The following is a 24,996-nucleotide window of genomic DNA, read 5'->3' as shown; positions in this document are numbered from 1 at the left end:
AGCCAAATAACCAGATGAATTATTTCTCATTACTTCGCTATCAGGGGATCTTTGAAAAATTTTTTTTTGTTATTTGTTTTGATTGTGAACACTGTGGTTTAGTTTACAAGACCTTAATATAATTTTTAAGTACACGTTAATTTTAAGTTGAATTCAATGGATTTTCTTATATTGCTTATATAAAAGGCTTACATATGGGTGGTATAAATATATATTTTAAATCAATATACAAGTTCAATAAATATCAACAGTAACTGGAACCACTCGAAAATCATCAATTTTTAACAGTTCTGATTTTTTCAGAGAAAAGATAACAATTATAATACAGCTTTACACAAAAACGTAGATTTATTATGATTCTATGACCAAAATTTGTAAAAATACTTCTGTAAAATTAAAGGTATATGGATATAAATATATATCAACCATACTATTTCTCATAGCCATCTATGTTATAAATTTAACATTGTCCCATTTTAATGCCAAAAAATTGGCTATTAAATTATCTGCGAAAGTGACTTGTTGTTAATTGTTTTGATTATGAGCACTGTTGTTTAATTTACCAGACCTTAATATAATTTTTAAATACAGGGGGAAGTCTCCGAGTGCCGGACACCTAAGGTTATTTATAAATAAATCAAAAAATATTTTACGAAATGTTTATTAAATTATGACATGTTAGATAACAAAGTTATAAATCAAACTAAATTAACAAAAACGCAACCTTTGCTAGAAAATAATTAATACAATCAATCAAACTTTGGTAACAAAAATATGATTTCCGGCGCTAGGTGCCGTCCGCCGTTTAACGGGATTTCCTACGTTAATGTCAAGTTGCATTCAACGGATTTTTTCTATATTGCCTCTATAAAAGCTTACATAAGGATGATTTATGAAGAACTAACTAAACCTCTACTTTGTCAAGGGTGTAAACAATGAAAAATAGTAAATATAAAGAAAACTGAGTAAAAAATGAGCAATTTAAAAAAAGTGATACATTAAATAAAAAATTATTTTAAGTCTGCTGATGAATATTTCTAGCAAAATACCAGTTCAAGGTTAAATATAGTATATCTTAAACACGTACTCATAAATTTATATTTGGTTTCATACTGTAGCTATTATTACCTAAAATCCCTCTAAAATTAAAAATAAAACTTCGGACTTGTTTGCCCTTTCACCGTCCCATTTTACCCTGCCTATGGGGTAAAAAGGACCAGGTGACAAATTTTTAATCGCAAAAAACACATTTTTATAATGATGAATTAACTGGAAGTTTATTAAACATAGTCAGATAATTGTAGGAGATGTATTATTTGTTGTAATAAGCTTGGTTTTCACAATGTAGTCAAATTGAACCTTTGTACTCCGCCCTTATGAGCACTGTTGTATAGTTTACCAAACCTTAATATAATTTTTAAGTATTCGTTATTTAATTGTTTCATGAATTACATTGTTCATTTTAAGTTATTTTCAACAGTTTTTAATATATGAGTGGTTTAAAAAGAACCAACTGAACCTTTACTCTGGCAAAGGTGTAAACAATAAAAAATAATAAATAAATAAATAAATTAAGTTGAAAATTAAACAATTTTACAAGAGATAAATAATTATTCCAAGTTGCTGATGATCAATTTTTGATGAAATACAAGATCAAGGTTTCATAATGTAGCTATTATTACCTAAAATTCCTCTAAAATTATAAATAAAACATTGAACCTGTTTGCCCCCTGGCCGTCCAGTTTTATCCTGCCTTTGGGGTAAAAAGACCAGTTGACAAATTTTTGAAAAACAGCAAATAACTCATTTTTACGATGATTTATTGGCTGGGAGTTTTACTAAACATAGTCAGATAGTTGTTTGTTCGATATGTATTATTTGTTGTGATATAATTGACTTGGTTTTTACAATATAATTGCTAAGTTAAATTGTATCTTGTACCCCGCACTACACATAGATAAATATGTAAGTATAAAGTAGTTGGCCCTACTATTTATTAAAGTTATTTTTTAAACTAATGGCTGACCTGTATGTAATGCATTTCTCAACTATTGAATTTTAAATATTTTTATTTTATACCGCAACAAACTATATTAGGTGAAATTTGATATTTAGGATGCCACTTGGCGCTTTTAAAAATTTACCTTTATGGAAAATTTCTTTGGATCATCATCGCCAACAGTGATTTTAACTTAACGCACGTAGTAAACATAAATTCTCATTATAATAACATCGCTTCTATTAATTGCTCTATTTTTTATCATAGAAATACAAATGTGTTATTATTTCTGCAGAATATCGTCTATTCAAATAAAAATATCTTAATTAGGTCGGCCAGCATAGTTATGCCACTGTACAATAGACAGAGATTGCAAAGAAAGATAGCATATGCAAATTCACGTTTATAGTATATACAGTGTACATTCTGAGTATCACAAAAGGGTATCAGAGAATATTTTATATCAAAGATTTTATCGTATTTATGGCATCGTATCATTATTTGCTCATCTAACAATAGTAAGGATGAACAACCTGGACGAACGAGGTGAATGCACCAGCGGTCGGCAACTGGATGCTTCCAAAAAATACATATTGATAAAAAAAATGACATGGAATTGGAGCAGTTAAGGGAATGATATGAGCTGAGAGGGATAAGGAGTCATTTTGTCGCTTTACTTAAAATTACATGTTTTAATCACATGGACTTCTTTTTGCATTTCACCCAATTATCATTTCTACAATTTTTGCAGGCTTTATAAATATAGTTTTATAAAACATATTTCATTTTCTTTCTGAAAAAGAAGTTTGTTTCAAGCCATTCTGAATCGAATGAGACCAAATTTGGAAAAAAGTATGTGTGTGTGTGTATGTGAACAGATTTTTTGCCATAAATCGACGTTTTCTTAAAAATGGCTGGACCAATTTCAAAATTTAAAAGCTTATCGATGTATCTCGATGAGGACTAGCGTTTCTCAATTTTGTGCGACGATCGCCGATCCGTTTCTTTGTAAATCGCAGAAAAGTGAAAAATTATTCGTCCACGTTTTAGTCCGCAATTCTGAATCGATTTTGAAAATTCAAAAACCGTTCGAAAGATATTGGTTGGGAATCGTGCTGATTAGTTTTGGTTAAAGATGCTAAACGACACTATTGAGAAACTAGTTCGAGTTACATCTTATAATTTAACAATATATAAATATTGTGTGAATATAGAAAATGCATGTTTTATAAAGAATATATTTTTTTAATAAATTTGTTTTTTATAGTTTCCATTTTTTACTTTGTAAAATGTTTTTATTATACTTAAATTGGGGTAAAAAGAAATAAGTAAAACTTACACTGGCAAAGGTGTAAACAAGAATAAAATCATAAATAAAAATAAAAATTAAGTTAAAAAAAGCAATTTTATAAATTATGAATTAAATTTTTAGTTATTCCAAGTCTGTCGATGAATATTTCTAACGAAATACCAGATCGTCAAGGTTATATACAGTGATATCTTTGTCAAAAATGTGCCTGGGAAATATTTTTTGTATTAGTTGAATAATGTAGCTATTTTTTCGTAATATTCCTTTAATATTCAAAATAAAGCATTCGAACTGTTTGCTTTCTTGCTGTCTCTTATTACACCTCTTGTAGGGTAAAAAAAAAACAGATGATTAATTCTTGAAAAATATTAAACAAAATATTTCTATAATTAGGAACTAACTGATTAATGAGTTTTACTCAATATAGTTGGTTGTATGATATGTGTTATATATTGTGATGTAATCCATTTATTATAGACAGTACATATAATTACTGAAAGTTAATTTGGACCTTTGTACCCCTCTCTACCCTATTTAATTGTATTGAATTATCTAAAATTAAGTCAGTAATTTTTTCATTATCTATTGGATTATACACCTAGTATGAAGCAAAATTGTGTGAAGGGTGAATTTAGAAAGTACTTGAAACTAACAGAGATGTTCTGACTGAGGATAAGTTTTTGTAAAAAAATCTTAGATTTTTTTTCTCTGAATAGTACGCTGATATTTGATGATAGCATTTCTTCCTGGTAATTGGAATACACTTGTAGTCGTTCTCGATATATGATTCAAAATATGTATTTTTTTCAATTGTCTAAAAATATTAAATTATAAAACAAATTTTGTTTTGTTATTAACCTTTTGCACCCGTATGTCAGGTGTCAAATGCTTAATTACCGTACTTGTGCAAAAGGGCTGAAAACTCTGTATAACTTTATGAAAATAAAAAAATCAGTCTTGTATCAGAATCTGATTATCGTGTGAATTTTTTCACAGTTTGATAAGACCATGTAAAGTTTGCTTTACCTAGAAACCGTAATACCGTACAAAATGCAACAATAATGTTCCCGTCTAAGAGAACCATCCCATGCACCGCGCTCATGATTCTTTTTTAAATTAATGTGTCAAATGTCATCGTTGAGGTTTGCCGGGCTTTCATGTTTGTCTTTTTATTCCCGGTTCTATTATTCTCATGTTGACATTTTCGTTATGAATGCGAAATACTTTGAGCCGCTATTTCTCGGTTTACTTTGCATTAGTTTTGACGTTTCGCATATATATTGCATGTTTGCGGGCGCGAATTTCGCGGACGACAAGAATAAAAAACATCGACGTACAGAGATGTCAATTTTTGCAATATTTTAACGGATACAAGCACGGCTGCGAATAAAAGTTTTTGTATTAATTTTTTCTCAAAGTACGGAAGTTGCGATGTTTATATTAATGGGTAGTAGTACTGCGCTAGGACAGGTCTGTAAGCTGTAGTGCAAGAGATTTTTCTATTGTCATTTCAAACCGCAGTGCCCGAAATGAGCTATTTATAATGGAAACATATTTATATCTATATTTGCATGAAAAAATGGACATCACTACTGCACGATGTCAGGTTGTCCTATTACAACTTACGACTTCGTTCTCACGAGTCCGTATGAGCTCAACTAGAAATTAGTTTAACTAGAAACTTGATTAGAAAAAAAATCCCATATAGTTTCAAAGTTGTGATATTTTAAGTGTAGCCTAGTATTCTGGCGAAAATGTGACTATTTTTCTGTTATTGTGATTAATTTTCTATAATTTTGTTCAACTTAGCTTTGGATCCGTCATCAAAAAAAACTACTTTAAATTATTTTTTATTTTGTTTATTTTATATTATGTCAAAAGTAGTGATACAATTGCCCAACGTTTTCAAGAAATAAGACTGTTTGTTTGTTAAGTCTTAACCATTGAAATATGGTAAATAACTTGATACTTCAATAATAAAAAAAATTCGAGTAAAAATTGAAAACTTAAAGTTGGACTAAACCTGAACTTATTAATTAAAGTTGATCAAATTTGGAAATTTTAAATTCCTAGTTTAAGAAACGATGTTAATTCTGAAAACTTTGGGCGAATGGCGAAGTATGGGCAATTGTATCACTGTTTTTAATACTGTAATTAGAGAAATTTTATTGTTGATTACGGATCCAAAACTAAAATGAACAAAAAATGAATTAAAAATTAAGTTAAATTAAAAATTAATCGCAAGAACCGAAAAATAGTCAACTTGTCACCAGAGCTTTAGGTTGCACTTAAAAGCTCACAACATTCAAACTATATGACATATTTTTTCTAATTTGTTTTATGAGAGTTATGATCAATACTATTATCTATATCACACACACATACATCCGTTATATCACCCTGTTTCGACATGACGTTGATTTTTGAGACACCCTGTATATCCAAATCAAGCATCAATTAGAAAACAATGTAATGTACATATTTCAAAGATGGTTTTTGCAAAAAAGTTTTAAGTTTCGATATGAACTTAATATAAGTCTTATTGTTAGTATAAATGTGATATGACAAATTAAAAATGCATAAAATAGCATTTAGTTTTTTAAATCAAAAATTATATTTGAACACTAATAATGTTAAATTATTGCAAATAATTCTGTGGAACTTAAATTATTATTATATTAAATGAATGCTAGTAAATGTATTTACAATAATATGTATTTGGTCATTAACTACATAGTTTTTTCTAACTCATGTCTTTCGAATAGTATTTTAATGCTACATTTGATGTCAACGATACAAGCAAATCAGATTTTTTGTCGAAAACAAACGTCTTCTTTATGTTAATTAAATATAAATAGATATACATTTTAAAATATTCTAAAATGAATTAAAAAATATGAGTTAAATTCAGAAAATTAAGTTTCTATATATTGTATTTGAATCTCAAATTATTTATATAAATTAGGAAAATGTAATGAAACATTTTCTTAATCCATTCTTGTTTTTTTTTTACAGATTTTCTACAAGATCAAATTCAACTATCATATCAATATTGGATGGATTACTGTTTTCAAATTAAAGGTATGTTGTTTTTTTATAATCGTTGAGCATATATATAGGAAGTATTAATAATTATTTTTTGTAGAATGTGAAGTTTTGCGTTTTTCATGACGCAACTACTTATTCGAAGAAACATGTGCATAATTGTAGTTTTTTAAATTTTCTAATAAAAATATTTATTAAGCCACTTTTGAACAAAAGTATAATTTAAATATATTGCGAAACCATATAAACTTCTGCAAAAATTGCAAATATTTTCACCATTAGTTACTAAAATTATTCTATTTTCAAAAATGCTCTTTTGATGTCGGCTTTTGATGTAGATTTGTGTCTACAATTTACATCTCACTTCTTACCATACATTATTCCAAGTGAAATTAATATTTATCAAAGATTCTTAGCCTTTTTTTAAAATATCTGAATAATTCTTATATAGTTGTTTATATATATATTTTTTATTAAATGATTTAAATATGTTTGTTTATTTAAATATATAAAGCAGAAATAACAAATAATGTAAACAGATCTAACTTTACATTTTTCATTTCGCATGGAATATTAAATAAATAATTCGTTTTTCCTATGTTTACATTGTTATTTCCGATTTTACTGAACCCATATCGAAATTTCAAATGCAGCATTTTTCGGATTGTATGTTTAGAATGTTTGATAACGTTTGCTGAAAGCTTGCATTATTTATGCTCAATTTTGCGTATATTGTGCTTTTGCATTTTTCAATATCGTTCAAGCACCACTTTAAGCATTTTCCGGTACTTCGATGAAATGTGCTGAAAAGAAATTGCCGTTATTGATTTTTATGCTGACTATGAATGAAGAGCTCACTTGGGGTAAATGGTAATTGTTAATACTACTGAATTATAATATGTAATATATTTTGTAGTAAATCAAACTGAATAAAAGCAATAAAATTTTCAAAATTCAACACTAACATATATAAAACGTTTTGCATCTGAAACTCATCTTATTCTATATCTCCTGTTTATTGTTAATTATTTAGTTATCAGTTATTTATTTACAATTTTTAACAAATTTATTAATTTGGAAATGTGTTTATTAAAAATAAACATCGTAGAAATGTATAATACTACATTAAAATTAAGTTCGTTTTACAAAATACAAATTGTTCTCTTTGTCTAATTCGAATCGCTATATATATATTACACCATAGTTTCCCAAACTATTTTGTGTCGTGGACTTCTTGGCCTTTACCATAGACTCCTAAGGAAACTGAATATTTTGAAAACAATCGAGATTTTTGTAACTCATTAACGTTTAATCAATATACATATTATATTGAACATGAAGTACTTAAAATGATTTGTAAAACCCCAAAAATATCTGCATTACCCGCAGTTTATTTTTGCAATTAAAATTATTAATATTATTTATTTCTAAGAATTTACTTCTGGTACTTCTAATGTAGATTTCTGTCCACAATTTAAGTAAGAAATGATAATCTAATTTTGAAGAAATAATATTCTTCTAAAATGTATAGAAAAATAATGCATTTTACATTTTGCATACGCATGATGGTGTATGCTAATTTTCTTTATAAAACCAGAAAAATCTAGGAAATAGAAGCGAAAATCTATTTAGAAAAAGCCATTTTTCATTTCTATGATTAACTTAGTGATGAATATAATTATCTTACCGAGTTGTAGGTATAGCACTATTAGTTTGAGAATTATTCTTAGAATACTTACTACTGATAAAAAATATAAATTATAATGGGAAAGTCGTAAAACTGTCCATACTTCAGTGAAATCTTTCTTAATAAATTATTCCGTCAATTGTCATCGGAATTATGATTTATTAGCATACTTATAAGGTATTAGATACGGTTATTTGCTATGTCATATTTTTGTTTCAGAAGTGTTTATGTTCAGAAGATACAATTTATGTATTCAACTGTATAGACTTATTGACTATATCACTATTACTACATTTTTTGATTTTAAAGAAATCTAGTTCTGATTTAACATACGCTATCAAAATTATTTTTTGATAAAATCATGAATTCAGCATCTAAATTATAGCCGTCGTCAATCTTTACTTTCCTTTACATGGAAAACATGTAAACTTTCTCTAAATTTCCAAAAGTGACTAAGATATAATGCTGAAAAAGATATATGTTCGGCATGTTAGAAAAAATAATACATTAATCTCTATAAAAATACAGAGAATTATGTTAAACAACAATCAAAGAAATATTTTTATATGTAATCGTAATCTGTAGTATCTGTCTTACCTATAAAAATATTTTTGATTTTAAAAACCTCAAAGATTTCGTTTCTTAAACGGCACAGTTGCGGCATTTGTTTTATTATTCTTATTATAATTATTCACTAGGTACAGGGTGAAGTAATTATCTGATTCAGGCATTTTTTTATTTAAATTAAGATTTGTACTACAAATTAAGGTTACATACTTAAAATCTAATGACATTCGAAAAACAATGCTTTTCAGTTACTTACGCATACAACAGGTTCTCTATGCATGGGGCACAACAACCAATCACAATCGACCCAATGAGTACATTTATGGCCGATAAGGAACGGTTTGTGTAACGATTTGTTGCACATTTCCGTTGCATTTTCGCTGATTTATTCCCTAGTCGCGCCTAAAGAAGTTTTACTTCAATTTTTTTTTATTAACTGCAATGACTAAGTTCATTCAATTGTTCACTCTCAGGCTTATATAGAGTATTTATATTTGGGTTATTTTGAAAAATTCTCATCTTCATGTCAGTCCCATAGTTTACACATGATATATTATAATTGTATTACTTTAATCTTGTAGCTAAAACATCATTTCAAACATCTGCTAAACACACTTCAATATAAAAGTGCATCATCATTGAAGATTCTGTTATCAAAAGCTTCTCTATAGAGCAGTTCTGTACATCGTATTCTCAGATTTCTTCGTATTCAGGACTCTGAAGCGACGATGTATCTCAAAAAACTTGAAAAGCCAAACGAATTTGCCAATGTACGTTTTTCCAATAAAATATATAGGATTACTGCACTTCGTTTCTCGGACGTGTGATTTCGTCCAGTAAGTTGGCAGAAAATGACGAATGACGAAATTGGAAAGTAAACATTTTTGAATTGAATATTTATTTACTCTAAACTAGTTTACTACTACTGAACTAGTTTAAAGTTATATAATAATATTATTACCAATATTATCCAATGCAATATTGACTTGGGTAACATTAACTTTTTTTTAATAAAAACACTGATTCACGCGTTCAATTCATACAGATTATAGTCAAATTGTGATAATTGATGGCGTTAATTATATTCGCGTGTCTAATTTTCATCACCATATAATGATATAATATTATATTTGTTAAAATATTTGCAGCAGAAGAGGTTTTCCAAAATTCAGAAATCATGATGTAGTGCCTTTGATGATTTTAAACATTAGAATAGATATTTAAATAAGGATATATACAAATTCTTGCAATAAAAATTTATGAAAGCTAAACAAAAAATATTATAGGGTAAAGCAAGGCTTAAAGGTCTTAAAGGTCCGCTTAAAGGCGGGTAAAAAAGCCTACCACCAATATCTAAAACAAAACAAGTAAAGTTAAGAATTTTTTAACATTATTTGAAAGTATAGGCAAAACAAGTGTAATCAGCCAAATTGAGTTAAAAAATGCATGTTGAAAAGAGAAATTAAATTAATAGTTATGTCTACTCTGCTAATACATATTTGTGATGAAACACCGCCGTATCCAGGTTATGTACAACAATGTTAACCCTGAAAAAAAAATTTATGAAATTTATATATTGCATTCGTTGAATAATGTAGCATTTATTTCGTAATATCTCCTTAAATTTAAAATTAAGAGATAAGATCACTTTGCCCTCCTGGCTATCCCTTATTGTTTTTTTTTTCTTACTAGTCTCGTTTTGTGATATTTTACATCAAAATTAATTTTAACAACTTTTTCATGTATATAGTTCGGATATAAATTTGCCATTTGCAATAAGTACATACATAAACATAACGACTAAATTTATTTTTTTGTCAAAACAAATAGAATTATGCAAACTTTCTATCAAGTAAAAATAGCACATAATAAACTAATCGGTTTATATAAGCTTAGTAAATAATAATTATCAATCTCTACAATAATTGCTAGAGCAAATGAAACTGATTTGACTTGTTCATTAAGTGAAAGTCGTCCTGTTGATCATTTAATTTTATTTATTAAGAAAATTAGTCGTTTGCAATACATAATTTACTACATTCTATTTCCGTGGTTTAATTTTTGTTGGCAAATCTACGTATCAATCTGTAAATAGGAATTTTATTTGATTTTAAATCGCAAAGAGAAATTTTACTTCTTAAACAAGTATTTGCATATCTTGTGTAAAATTGGAATGCTGAGTATTTCTCTTGTAATATATATATATATATATATATATATATATATATATATTTAAACAAGTAAAAATATTTCTCAAAGAATGAATGAATTAAACGCTAACTAAAAATTAAATTGAAATTTGACTAAACATAGGTGTTTTAATTACATAGAACTCCTATTTGAAAAATAAAATGAAATTTAACATTTCAAATAGTATTTTATAAAAGTATAATTGTATTTTATAAAGTATGTTGATACATAAATACTTACACAATTTCTATAAATAGCAGCTTTGGTAATTCAGACTAAGTTAAACGAATAAATTGCCCAAATGATCTCTTATGTAATTTCCATTATCTGAAGGCAATAATTTTCCATTACTTTTTTGCAAAAAATTGCCTAATTTTAAAATATTATTAGTACTTTTTTACAATAATTATAATTTTTTATATACAATATTTTAAAAATTAAAGAATTGAAAACTTAGGTATCGAATCTTCTTAGACATCTTACTCAACTCTGAAAAAGAAAGTTAGTAGCACTTTAAAAAAAATCTATATAATAATAGGTATTTGAATTCTAAATAGTTTTGGAAAGCGTAATTGAATTTATTTGTTTGTTGATATGTATTAAATAATTTATGCCTGTAATTGTTTCTGTTTTTTTTTTAACATTATCGTCTTTGGTGAGGATCACTTTGATTAATTTGATATTGAGTGGACTGTAAATTATAAATATTTCATCACCATAAGAAGATGTGAATAAAACCACTATTTAATTTATGACATATATTGAACTACACTCTACAACCTTCTTCTCTTATTACATTTGCTAGACTCCCTCCTTATTATATGTTACAGGTATTTATATTCATATAATTGTACCCCCTACCCCGAAGGGTCCCAGGTTAAATAAAAGCCCTGGTCAAATCTTGACCATACTGCCGGCCCTGCATTATAATTAATGCTGAACAATTGATTAAATATTACAAAAATATGAATTCTTATTATCTAATATCTTTTACCCTGTAACTTATTATCTATCATTTTATTATATATTTCTTAATTAGTAATTAGTAGAACATATATCAAAAGTAAAATTAACATTAAAATTGAACAATAAAAATTACAAATAATACATTTTAGTCAGATCATCTAAACATACATGTGTAAGTATATCAAAGAATACGATTAACATTAACTCTGAATTATAAAAAGGTAATATTTTACTTAAATTATCCAAACATATGCATAGGAATATCAGTAAATACATCAGTTGTATAACCATTACATGATATATTAGTTAACAATATTAATATCATCAGTAAAATCAATCAAGACATATTTTTGATTCCGTAGATGGCGACATTGTAACTGTCGGCTCTTAATTATAATTAAATGCAGACGTAAATCAAAATTGAAAATGTATTATTATTCTTAGTGAGATCACTGTTAACAAGTCAGTTAATTATTACGCAATACATCAGTTAACGCGTCTTATAATAAAAAATAGACCACGTGATAGATTGAAGCGACTTGTAACATCTTCATAAACGCGAGTGATCGGTTTGTTGTATAAAAGCTAGTAAAACCGAATTTAATATTCCGACTTCTATCCGTGTTGCAATCATTAATAAATATTACGTACAATGTAATTACTCTACTGAGACTACTACTTACTTCTTTAAAACAAAGTTAAGATCCTTGTCAAAAGTTAAATGTTTATACGTGTATGTGCAAGAAATGGTGCACAAACAGTTCCATAATTACAGGATTCAAAATATTTTAATTTTTTATCGGGGCTTCTGCACCGCCAATTCTTGTTTCGCGAAAGATTTTTTTGAAAAGAATGGTTCACACGTTTCTTTGTGTGTCGATAATTATGTAACTTTTCAACGCGTGTAACTTTACCATGTTTAGTGAGAGATTCTGTGACGGATATATGATTATTATTTGCCTTGCTATTGATTATATTTGACTCATATCTACCCGTTAGTGTCCAACCGAATACCGTGTTTTGTAAAATAGGCTTAGCGGGACCTAGAATAATTCTTTCGTTACCGAGAATTTCGAAAAACGTATCAACACCTATCAGCATATCTATTTCGCGAGGTATATCGAAGTTTGGATCCGAAAGAATTAATCCAATTGGCAGATTTAGTTTAGAAATTTGAATTTGCTGCGCAGGTAGTGGACTCGATATTTTCTCGAGCACAAATGCATTTATTTTTTTTTACAAATGTGTTATCTTCATTCAATATTTCTAAGTTTATAAAATTATTTGATTGCGTTGAAATCCCATCAACACCGTGCAGTTTAAGGCTCGTTGATTGAGATTTTACGCCCAATTTTTTAAATAGCGATTTTGATATTATATTAATTTCCGAACCTGAATCCAATATTGCTCGAATTTTAACACGGCTTCCTTTATTACTTTTCGCAAACAAATTTACTGTAGGTAAAAGCGCACCCCCCGTCGCGAGATTTGTATTCATAACCATATTAGACGTATTGCTAGCATTGTCGGGTTCGTCTATACCTGGCCGATTAATATTTATTTGCTTATCTTTATGGAGCAAACTATGATGTTTCTGAGAACATATCCCACATCTATACCTTTTAAAGCATTTATATCGTAAATGTCCCCTTTTCAAACAATTAGAACATAATCCGTTGCCGCTAATAAAATTCTCCCGATCAGATAATGCCATAGAAAGAAATTTGGAGCAATTTACTAAATAATGATTATTATTGCATAAAACGCATGCATTGTCAACATTATTTGATCGGGACAATAAGGATTTCCTCTCTGTAGAGTTGTATTTATTTAAGGTATTTAAATTTATTCCTTGTGATATTTCCAATGCCGTTCTTTGTTGGTCTAAAAACGTGAAAATTTCCAACACCGTCGGTAACTGTTTTTGGCATCTGCAACTATTAAATTTAACCCTAGTATTTATGTCAAATTTATTCAATAATAAAAAGGCTAATAACTGATCCCAATTATCTACATTAGTGTTAATAGCCTTAAGCGAATTAATAATTTGCTGAGCGTTATTAGAAAAAGATTTTATGTTTGATGAATTTAGTTTAGACAATGAAGGTAAATCAGTTAATGCTTGTAAATAAGAATAAGTAATTAGGCAAACATTCTCAAATTTCGCGCACAATAAATCTAACGCTATCTGGTAATTACTGTCACTCAACTGCAAATTATTAATTGCTTCTGCGGCTTCTCCGATCAAATGTCCTTTTAAATAATAAAATTTCTGTACGTTAGACAAACTATTATTATTGTGAATAGTTGCATAAAATAATTCTTTAAACCCTACCCAATTTTTGTACGATCCGTCAAATTTTGGTATCGAAATGTCGGGCAACTTTATTTGCGGTTCGCTATCTACATTTTTCTTATTAACGGGCTCTGAAATTGTGCTTAACAAACGTTCTAATTTAAAGATTACCTCTATATATAAATCATCGATCACTTGCGCTTCTGAAGTGTGCTCATCAGATAATTCATTAATTGAATCTTGTATATTTTCAAAATTAAAATAATCTTTTTCATGCCGCGTTTTTAAAACGTTTAATAAATTTGTAGGCTCTCCTTGAAGATCCCTACTCAAGGTTTTTTCAAATTTAATTTTAATATTTTGGCGTTTAGATAATAACTTTTTAATTCTGCCATTTTGATTAAATATCACGAAAACTCGAAAAATATTAAAAATAATAATTATAATTTAATACTTATGAAAATAATTTTACCGAAATGTTATGGGACGCGTTAACTGTTACAATTGATTTTACTAAATTATGTATTATATATGGCAATTAAATGACATCTAATATATAATATTCAGACTAGTATCTCAAAATTTTCAATTACAACATTTTCAACAATTATTCCAACAAAGCACTTGACAATCAAGGTAAAGAATAATAAAAATATTCACTAATACTATTGAATTATTAACAATATCCCTATGATAAGACTATTTCGGTCAAGACATTAATGTTGTATGCTCGACAAATGAAGCAAAATCCATAAAATATTATTCTGGTAAAACAGAAACAATAAGAGACAATAGAAATCTAGAAAATAAATCGACTTAGCTGATATTTCTCTGTAGGAGTGTCCATTTGCAGCATCCGACAACTAGTGGCCAAGATAAATCTGCTTCCAATGGTTGAATAAACTTCCTGCAGGAACCAGCTATGCGTACGCAGTATTGTTAATAGTTCTAAACAATACGCAGCAGTCGTCCTTTGAGATCTTGAAGAGTTGTATTGAAATGCTATATTGGCTAGCAATTTGCTCCAGTCGGGTTCTCGAACGGACCGATTGTCTCAAATCCGTGATGACATACAACAAACCACTACACGACTCAATGTAGCACCAGATCAAAATCACAAATCACAGTATATTATCTCACTTCGTAGTTTTTATATTCGGATCAGATCGACAATTTATGATCTAAAATTTGGCTTAATGTGACCAATTTTTATCTAAAATTCGGCTCGAAATGGACTAATTATGGTGAGGATCACTTTGATTAATTTGATATTGAGTGGACTGTAAATTATAAATATTTCATCACCATAAGAAAATGTGAATAAAACCACTATTTAATTTATGACATATATTGAGCTACTCTCTACAACCTTCTTCTCTTATTACATTTGCTAGACTCCCTCCTTATTATATGTTACAGGTATTTATATTCATATAATTGTACCCCTACCCCGAAGGGTCCCAGGTTAAATAAAAGCCCTGGTCAAATCTTGACCAGTCTTGATTTTTCCTTTGTAATTATTGCTTATAATAGAATAGGCATATAATCTCTGATAATTTAACACCTACCAAAATGTATATTACCAATGCTTAACTCTGTCTTAAACATACCAATTAAATTAAATCCATGTTGCTTTAATAGTATTGTGGTTATGATCGCATATTATCAGTTTAGTAATTACAGAGAATGATTACCTATGGGACATGGATTATTACATCCCTTGCGATTATGGTTAAATATTACATATATGTGATGTATGTGATCAAACTTAATCTTCAATTTAATTTGTAATTAATTTTCTTCAATTTGAAATAACTTGCAAAACAAGGGCTTGAAATTCAAATCTCGTACGTACGTACCTGATATCGAGCAGTATGATACACGTTTACAACGAAAAACATAGACCCAAACGCGTTTTTAAGCGAAAATAGCTTTTAAGGGGCATTGCTGCAACAACAATTAGAAGAATGTAAAAAAATATAAAAATAGAAAAGACAACCACTGTGGTGTCATCCAATAAATCCTGGTAGTAGGCTCACATCTAACAAGCTCATAATATTGATTAATGTTTGATTAGTTATATAGTACTAACCAATAATCAGAATATTTTTTATTTTTGTTGCGTCAGGTTCAAGATGCATATAGCACTCAGTCAAGTTGCAAAAAGTTTCTCTCTACACAGAAATTGAGATTTAGACATTTTTAAAAATATGATCATAGTATTTTGAAAATGATGACACTGCCAATTAGTCCAACGCAAACTTTTTCAATTTTGGTCACAAACAATTCCAAATGTCTTGAAATAAAATGAGCAAATCAAATTTTTTGTCAAAAACAAACTTCTTCTACAGAAATTAAATATGTTCTTAGCATCAATTTACCTCTACCAATCAAAGCTGAAACATTGTCTTAAGTCTTCTGAATTATATATCTTTCCATGTTTCTATGCCGGTGTTATATGATCCCAAGTCGAAAACTTTCAGTGTCTTCTCAGCGTTCAGGTAATCACATTATTTTACATCAAAAGTCCACAGTTGAGTAACAAGTTTTGTTAATTAAAATTCATCCCCAAGATTCTAGGCAAAGGTAGAAACATCTGTTATTCTCACATATGAGACATATATAGATACAAATGACATATGCCCGGGTTCGAGCTCATGACGTGTATATTCGTCAATCACAGAGTGAGATATGGGATAAAAAATATGGGTTTTTTAACAGTAAAAAAATATTTAAATAACTGAATCTTAATTTATTATGCAACTACTTATTTTATACAGTCAATTAAAGCGTTAAAGTATTTTAAACAACTTTACATTTTTACATAAATTGTTTCGTTTTCCAAAAATTTCAACTTTAATAGCAAATGCTCCCTGCCGTATACGCGTGACGAGTATACTCGTCATTGCAAAAAATTTTGCTACTTCTCCATGACGAGTATATTTGTCAATTGTAATTAACTGGATAAGTAGTTTATTGGGAATTTTTCACATAAGACGAGTTGGATGAGCTACTTATAATTCTTCTTGCACAAGTAATTTGCATGAACACTGATTCTGTTTTTGAAATTTTTGGATATTATATCATCTTTATATTTTATTAGTTTATTAATAGGTGTCACAAATTCAAATCTCAGAAAATTATTTTTCTAATGCTAAATGATCTAAATATTATTGTTTTTTCTGTTACTCTCTGTTGATTTCTGTACGTCCACACTGATTTGTGTGCAAAAACATTAATTACATTTTAAATTATTGTATTATAATTTATTGTATTAATTATAATTAATTATTGTATACAATAACATTTTTGAGAAATCTCGGTCGATTTGTTGTGTTGTTTTTATTTACATCAACCCTCTTACATCTAATCAAGCTTGTATATTACCCTCATACATCTGCTCATGCTTAGATTTTTGGAGACTTCTAAGATATTTTACGCTATCTTTCAATGAACTTTACAGTTTTCTTAACTTAATTTTATAAAATACTTAGAAAATATTGTGATATATAAATATTTTACAATACTGCTCCAAAAAATCAACAAGTTTAATATTGCAAGGAAGAAACTCATTCCATCTTTAGTCTATACCAAAAGGGTCCATACAATCTATTATGATACACTAATATATGTTTCAACTAACCAAAAATAAGCTGGTAAATAATAACGACTATACAAATATATTCATTAAAATTACTGCATATTTACTAGTACAGAATCTAAATAAATATTCTACCATCATGGTGAAATACTGATGCGCTCCATACCAAGTGTGGTAGTTTCTGTGCCAATATTTTCGTTGTTGCAATCTTCAACTAACCTCGATATAATAACAGTTTATCAGGCTCAGACAACAACGTTAGTTTGTGGTTATGGTAGAATTTATGTAAGAAACCTTGCTTTTAAGTGCCATCATAAAATGTCTCTATTGCTTCAAATTCTAATTAGTATCAGTGCCGTATACGATAGTGTCCACAGCAGCCCTGCAACCGAACAAACAATATAGAGGCAATTATTTTCGCTTAAGCTCTTGGGAAAATGAGATTTTGATGAAATTAGATAATGTTATAATAAGTAGATAGCGGAATAGGTACCGTTTTGCAATATTTAATATCACTATGTTTGATAATTTGAAATTCTTAATATTTTCAAAATTACGATTTTAATAACGTATTAATTTTTTATTACTTTTTATATTTTTTTTTTCAAAGGTATCAGTGCTAGTTAAAAATGAATAAGAAAAACTATATATGTTAAGTGGAATTTCAAAAAACTTATGGGACGATTCTGCTGTGAAATAGACCAATGTTATGGTAAGGCTATGTTATGTAGCAATTTTCATACAAAATAGTATTAAATGCAGTCAAAATGTCATGTATTTGCTATGCGATCAGACGTTTTACACATAAAATGCAAATTCTCTCATATTTTATTATACCACATCACAAAGAGGCAGTTATCGTTTTTATGTCTTTGTGCCTTTTGTAGGTTAGCAGAGCAACCACATGGCTTTTGGCAGTATTTAGTACCATTTTGTATGAAAACTGCTACATAACATATCCATGCAACTACTATATGAACTACTATATACTACTATATTGAACTACTTTATGGCATAATCGGCCCCTTAGATGTCAAGTTATTTAGAAATTTATAGAATATTTACGTTTCTTTAATATTTTCATCAACGTTTACCTTCTGTCGAGCAATTATTATTTATGATTTTATTGTTTCGAATCAAAAGCCTACTTTTTTTTAAAAATGTTTTTTTAATTTATTACACATTTGCGAATATCTTATATCTTTCGGGGATATCCCTACATATGTGGGATATTCCATTCTTCAGAAAGTATTGAAATTGAACGATATTTTTTTATGTATTTGCACATTTTTCATTCAGTTATTTGGAAATTGATAGAATGAACTTTCTACCTCTGAAATATTGAAACCATTCTTTATCTTTAAAAATTATATTGGGTATAAATGCTGTGTGTACATGGAAAGACAAAAATTTCCATTTTTTTCTATAGAGATTCTTCGTTTTTTATATGTAATCTGTAATCTGCCATCTTTTGATAAATTTATGAAATAAAACATTGTAAAAATAATGTGGGATTGTGTTTGGAATCATTTTTATTTAAATGCATCCACAAATAATCTCTTCCCATGAAGTATTACGATTTTAAATTGCAAACTTGTTATGCGGCTAGTTTATCTACTTCCCGTAGAAGATTTCATGTTTTCGAAAAGAATCCCTATTTCCTAGTTTGGTATTTTCTCGTTGTTTCAAGTAATTCTGAATCGAATGAGACCAATTTTGGAAAAAGTATGTTTGTACAAGTATGTGAGTCAATATTTGACCTTTTGTCGACGTTTTCTCAAGAACGGCTAGATCGATTTTAATAATTTAAAAGACATTTGATGTACCTCAATAAAGTACCAGCTTTGGTCATGCGCGAGGGTCGGCTAAGCCGTTTCTTTATGATTATCAGCAAAATGTAAAGTGTTTCGTTCAGTTTCTAGCCCACAATCTTGAATCTTTTTTAAAAAATTCAAAAACTGTTCGAAAGATCTTGGTTGGAAATTGCATTGAATAGGTGCAGATCAGTCGGGCTGTTTTTTGTAATTAAATGTTAAAAAATGTGCGAAAATCGGCCGAGCCGTTTCTTTGTGATTTGGAAAAAAGTGTTAAACTTTTCGTTCACATTTAAGCTCATCCTACCGAACCGATTTTAAAAAATCAAAAACTGTTCGAAAGATATTGAGAATGGTACTGATTAATTTTAGGTGAAAATCTACCTAGCCGTTTTCTTGTAATTAACTGTTGAAAAAAATTGTTAAACCTTTCGTCCACATTTAAGCTCATCCTACCGAACCGATTTTAAAAAATCAAAAACTGTTCGAAAGATATTAGTTGGGAATGGTACTGATTAATTTTAGGTGAAAATCTACCGAGCCGTTTTCTTGTAATGAACTGTTGAAAAAAAATTTAAGCCGATTTTCATGGAACTTTTTTTGGCGATATACATCATGGTCTTATAGAACTTACTGTAATATTACGGCCTTACGACAAGTAGTTTAATTTTAAAAATTTGTCAAACTTTGCTAAAATTATTATCGTTTTTTATAAAGTAGGATTGATAAAGTATATTATTTACATTTTTTTTGATTAAGTCGATTATTTACACATATCGGGAAGTTCATGTAACTTCGTCGTTTACCTTTCTTTAACTTATGGATCAAGTTCCTCAATAAATATAAACTCTCGTAAATAAATTATCAGACCTAGTGTTGAATATTAAAGTACTTTACCGTTAAGAAATACTCTGCATCGTAATATCTCTTTAAAACTATTCATATTCAAATATTCCATAGTGTTTTCTTCCTTGTTGGTTTGTGACACGCACTACCACGCATATTTAAACTCCTTTTCATAAATATCATTTATTACAGAAGTTACGAGATTAAACTTCGTATTGTTTAATTTCATTATTTTATGGTCTTGCAAACATCAGATATATATCGCATGCCACTTGATATAATGGAAATGTTTGTATCAAACGAAATCTAACTTAAGTAGATATATTTTGCGGGGTTACTTGAAGGAAGTTTTATGGTTTGATAAATGATAGGAATCTTGAGTATAAGGTTTGTTTTTAATCTTTGAAAGCTGATAATTTATAGTTTTTTTTAAAAATGAAGTAAACGTCGTTTTTTGTAGAATACTGTTGAAGAAACTTGTAAATATTAATCATAACATAGGTAAAAAAAAATTATTCACTTTATAAAGTAATATCTAATATAAAAGAGGCAAAACACGTGACAACCGTACCCACAAAATTTGTCACAACCGTAGCCAACGCGCACTTTTAAAAACAAATCATCGGTATGACTGAACTTAATTATCTACGCAAAAATTAATAGCTGGTAATCAATTTCGAATGCTCAACTTACAGCAAAATAACAAAATAATCTATATCTATACAAGTTATAGTTATTATTAAAAGGAATCCAGCAAAAATACTTACTTTAGAATCTTTTCAAGCAATACGGTCAATATCTCATGTTAAGGACGCTGACTCAATGCAATAATGGAAACTTGTTCGATCTAACATACCTCATTTTTTCCCTTTGGACCCTATCTCAAAATCAGTTTAGTTTAATTGTTATGATGACTGGTACTACCGTAGCCTGGTACAACCTTACCCAATCTATAATACTCATTTTTATTTTTTGAATATATTGATGTTTATACTACTCTGTAAAAAATTTTAGTTCTTGAGAAATTTGTTTCTTAAATGATCTTCAATTATTATAAAACCACATACTTAATGTGTGTTTAATAACATGTGGACCTATTTTAAAGGGAAGTTCACCCACATAAACTTATGCAGTATGTTTTTTATTCCCTGAAATAAATCTCATACCTAATAATCAATTAAATTATTATTAATTATTCAAATCGGTTGATCCGTGTTCGCAAAATCGTCGACGAAAACTTGTATCCGCACATACATACACGCACACACACACACATACAGTTTTTTTAAGGCATGCCTAAATGTTCAGAAACCTCTGAAACCTAAAGATATATAAATATATATAAAATTTCATATTCGATTTTTTGCGATTACTATAACTCACCCTAACGGGAATGTAATTAATTGTAATTTAAGGGCACTTGTTCAAGAATTTATTCAAAATTCAGTTAAAAAAAGGATTTTAACTTATAATGGGAAATTCATTAGTACAATATTACCATCGTAACGTAAAAAAATAAATTATTTCATTATATTCATTTGCTATGACTCATTTTTAATGTAATACCTATTTTTAATTCTGTCATTATTTAATGCTTTATTTATTTCTTATTTAATTTAATTTGTGAGCGAGATGTATTTATTTCTTACTTCAGACTACAATGTATTTCTCATCTATCTGCATAAAATTCATTATATCCAAAGTTATCAATGAAACAAATTAAAAGTGAAATTGCTGTCGCGCCACCCTTATAAAGTTCGGCGAATGAATTAGATTAATCTTACCAAGTGTATTGAACTAAACCTGTCTCCGAAATCGAATTGTAGAGACTGAATAAATTACTATTGTTTACTTAATTTATTTTCTCTATTTTCTCATTTCGAGTTCATGATTTAATACATTTTTCATACTGATTGAAATCGACCTGATTATAAACAGTGTAATATAGTACAGGGGTTATAGGTATAGATTGATTGCTTAATTACTATTGTAAACATGATATGCTCAAATGCATAATTTACAAACGTGGATGGGTTATTACACATTAGACGATATATTATTAATGATGCTCAACATTAAGTCTATATCTTCTGATATTATAATTTTATTTGGTTAAAATCCAACATCATCAAAACAATTATAAATGTTTTGTAAACATACTTGGCTTTATATAAAAATCAATTTCTTTTGTATAATTGAATATTATTTTGATGTAGCATCAAACAGTTTTTCAAATCAAATTTTGAAGAATTTTACATAGAATTTGATGTCATTTTTTTAATTGTGCAGTCGATAGACGAAGTCGATCGAGACGATAGACTTATACTTATTTGTAAGTTTGATTTAATTATAAAATTGAAATATTGTTTTTATTTCACAAGTACTAGTACAAACATTTTCACAATTCAACTACAATTTGGTAGCGTTTTTTTGTAATTTCAAATCTAATTAACAAATGCATTAATCTTATCTATTTTTACATTAAATTAATTTAAATTAAGGTTTTATTACTGATTCTATCTAAAAAGTAATGAAAAATCAATATCCATATAAATAGTAAATAGGGAATCCCAAAGCGTTATATTGATTAATTTGAAAGCCATAATATTTTGAGGAATGGAAATCTTCAATTAATTTTCAATTTGTAATTGTAAAAAACATTTTTAGGACTGCATTAAAAATAATGGCATAATTGTGTTTATTTAAAAAATTAAGATATTTTGTTTAACTACGAGTTTAAAATGTTCAACTTTGAGTGGTCCTTCTTATAAGAGAAGGCCAACCCATTTGGCAAGTTTCATCAATAAGAATGTAAAATGGTATAAATTACTTGATTTCATAATGAAAATAAAAATCGAGTAAAAAAATAACCAAAAATATTAATCTGGCGCCTGTTTATAATATTACAGAAGATTTTTCATCTTTATACGATAGCAATAAAAAATCTTAAACGGCATTCCATTTGTACGTGAGACTTGTAAAACAATTTGTTGTATATTGAAAATTAAAGCATAACTAAATTCATCTAATTATATATCTTACACAAAAGTTAAGTTAAAATTATATCGAACAATAGAAGCATTCTTTAAAACCATCGCTTTTCCTCAAAGCGTGAAAAAAGTTGATTTATGTGCCCAGACAGATATTTAATTATCTAGCTTTAAGAATCTATTATTTTTCCAAAAGCCGTGTCTTGACATGAACGATGTGTTCGGCTCGTCCGTAAAGCACGCGCATTTTTACGTTCGAAATGCAATTAAGTTTTAAAGCATACTAAGAAAAGTTTCTTAGATAATTGAATTTGGAAACCAATTTTCCGAAGCTGAGGGCAATTAACCTACGTTGCACGTCGGAAAGCCAGGGTTTATCGGTGGTATTTATGAGCTAATACTGGGAACGAGATACCTGAACACGGAATGGGCAAACAGGCGCACATACGTGTTTGCTACGTCATGTGACAATTCGGTTCGATTAGTGCCGTGACATAAGATACGCATCATTAAACATACATGCATGACCTTAGGAGAGATTTATGTATAAGGCATCGAATAGAACCAACTTAGACCTTAGCTCGCACAAAGGTCAGGGAAATCCATTAGCTTTAATTGGGATGTAATCAAATTAATTATTTACTGAACTTACCAAGATCAATGTTTGTTCTATAACAATTTGCCTGTAAGGACGTGTATTCCAACTTGACAAGGGTTTGAATAGGTCAATTAGAATCAGTTTGGTTATGTTGTTATTCAAATTTGACGTTTATATATAAAATGTATATGTTTATTTTGCATTTTTGGATCTGTAATGTAATTTGATGCCGAAAAAAGTAGTTTCTTTCAAAGCGAGAAAAATATATCGTTGATTCATAATGTTGATATAAGATTCTGAAACATCTCGCAAATTTGGAAAAATCAAAAATTTGATTTTCAATTTCTCAATATTTGAAACTGTGCCTTTAAAAACAATCATTTCTTCACACGTTCACATGCCATATTTATTTTAAATCATTCGAATCGCATGGGCAGATCTCAAAAACTGCTATTTTTGCACGTTTTGCTCCAAGTGCATATCCAAAATGGCTAAGCCAATTATCAACAAAAAGTAATCAGCACGCCTCGAATCGAATGGTTTCTTTGTCCATGCGAATGGAATGTTTTTGAATTATTCTAACCGGAAAATCGAAACAAACTTACAAAGACATATATCCATTTATTCTAATGCCAAAATGTTCGAAGTTATCATTACCTATGGTAAGTTAAAAATAGTTAGAAATCGCATTATTTAATAAGAATTTACTGAATATTGTATTTGTAAGTTACAAATTTAATATTCCGATGAAGGTTTTACCAGAATTCTGGACTACTTATCAATGCAGAATGCAAACAAGTATAATAAATTAGTTGACTGGTATTGCAGACAAAACTGACGATCGTATTGTATGATTTTGAACGTTTATTAAATTCATCATTTTATACCCAATACAAAAACTTGCCAAATGTGTTGGCATTTTTTTAAAAGAAGGACCACTCAAAGTTGAACATTTTAAATTCGTAGTTAAATATCTTAATTTTTTAAATAAGCACAATTATGCCATTATTTTTAATGTACTCCTAAAAATGTTTTTCACAATTACAAATTGAAAATTAATCCCGATAATCAAAAAAATTTCACATTTC

At 28.4% G+C, this 24,996-nt stretch overlaps 1 protein-coding gene across 1 annotated transcript in view; it reads left to right on the top strand.

Annotated features, from left to right (window-relative positions):
* Window positions 1–24,996, top strand: part of LOC113386399 — a 653,774-nt gene that overhangs the window by 501,995 nt on the left and 126,783 nt on the right. Inside the window, exon 2 of the mRNA XM_026624183.1 lies at window positions 6,324–6,389. The gene's annotated coding sequence lies outside the window, so the exon portion shown is untranslated. The remainder of the gene's footprint in view (window positions 1–6,323; window positions 6,390–24,996) is intronic.

Source organism: Ctenocephalides felis, unplaced genomic scaffold, assembly GCF_003426905.1.
Source record: "Ctenocephalides felis isolate EL2017-DRISC unplaced genomic scaffold, ASM342690v1 CF-g0.4_SCAFFOLD_00845, whole genome shotgun sequence".
Classification (NCBI taxonomy): domain Eukaryota; kingdom Metazoa; phylum Arthropoda; class Insecta; order Siphonaptera; family Pulicidae; genus Ctenocephalides; species Ctenocephalides felis.
Note: the sequence above shows the minus strand (reverse complement) of the source record. Positions and strands in the feature narration are given on the sequence as shown.